Source organism: Rhinopithecus bieti, unplaced genomic scaffold (genome assembly GCF_001698545.2).
Source record: "Rhinopithecus bieti isolate Rb0 unplaced genomic scaffold, ASM169854v2 scaffold_36957, whole genome shotgun sequence".
Taxonomy (NCBI): domain Eukaryota; kingdom Metazoa; phylum Chordata; class Mammalia; order Primates; family Cercopithecidae; genus Rhinopithecus; species Rhinopithecus bieti.
The window spans coordinates 37,895-39,485 of record NW_016815310.1 but is presented as its reverse complement, the minus strand read 5'-3'; positions in this window follow the sequence as shown (position 1 = coordinate 39,485).

Sequence of the window (1,591 nt, the reverse complement as noted above, 5' to 3'; positions counted from 1 at the left end):
TTAACAATGCCCAATGTGTCATCTTTGGGGGTTTACAAGAAACAGTTTTTAATTGCTCAACTTTGAGCAGTGCGCTAAAGCTAATCATGCCCCTAGAGCCTGGAGGAATCGCTGAGATACAAAGCTATTAGAAGTGTTCTGTTTGTCTAGGACCAACTAAAAACAAGGCAGGCAGGAAGAACATTATTTCAACTTAAAAGGGGAAATATCATTTTTCAATGTTGAGACAAATGTTCTTAAAAATCTGTTTAAAGGCTGTTGTGAGATGTTTGGCTGGTTAGTCCTCTCCAGCACCTCATCTCCCATTTTTTTTCTGCTAACCCATAGATCAGGCCTACCTCATAATAGAAGGGAATGGGAGAAGGCAAAGTTGTCACTTGCTACTTTAGGATTATGAATTTGTGCATAACTCCAGACAAGCACTCAAAGGCTATGACAAGGAATTGTTTAGACTACAATTAGACTTTTGGAATAAATTGCACACTCTCTGTTTTGCTCACCCTCTAATAATTTTTCAAGAGTGCACCAAAAGCACATTTATTGAAGGAGATTTTCTACTAGTCACAGTCTTTCCAAGCCAATGAAATATATTCCCAACAGCTGGGTCCCCAACTCCTGCCACTTTCCCTTTGCCCACAGTACTTCCTCCTATTCAGCATCCTAAGGCCTTAATTTGACTGTTAGAATACATCACTGCACTAAGCTGAAGAATTCATTAGTGTTTCCCTTTTCCTTTTACTCAAATCTGCTCTAGCACCTTTTAGCTAGGTCTTAACACAACTTCCTTAGTTGTCTTCCATATACAAAAAAGATATTTATGATCTACTTTCAATAAAAACAATTTCTCTAGAAGTACGAATGCAATAATTGGAATGGGCCTCAGAGATAGTCTATACAACAAAAGAAACTGAAGCCCAAAAATTTGAAGTGACTTTCCCAAAACCAGACAGTTTGTGAAGAGTTCATGCTCTCCTTACATCCTCTCTTCCGACAGATATGAGAAATGACATATTAGAGATGCATTTAGTGACCATGAGGCTGACTGAAGCTAAACTATTCTCATAGGAACCAATCCTATATCTTAAATATTACTGTGCTATGATTGGCAGTGAAACAAGTCTTAGCTAAAGACAGATGTCTTAATGTGGTACCCATATCATGTCACATTGAGTTATCCAAGGACCTGAACAAAGTCTTGCTGAGTACAAAATCTGAGAAATTTGTCCTCAAAGCAAGTATCAAGCAAAAGACCATATGCATAATTTCCCAAAAGGCACTGGTCTGGAAGTAAGAAAATGAGTTCTCTATCCATCTCTGTTTCTAATTAATTATGTGACATTTGCCCAATTCACTTGACTGCTGTAGGCTTCAGTTTTCTCATCTATAAAAAATGTAGGTATTAATTTACATGAATGCATTGGGAAAAATAAAAATAGCTAGCATGCTAATATTTATTGAGATTTACCATGTGCCAGGCACTATCCTGGGTGTTTTAATTAGGCCCAGATTATTCAGATTACCTTAAAAAAAGTCCACAAAGCTACTAAGTCCCTGAGTACACAACCTTAGCCACTACCCCAGACTGCCTCTC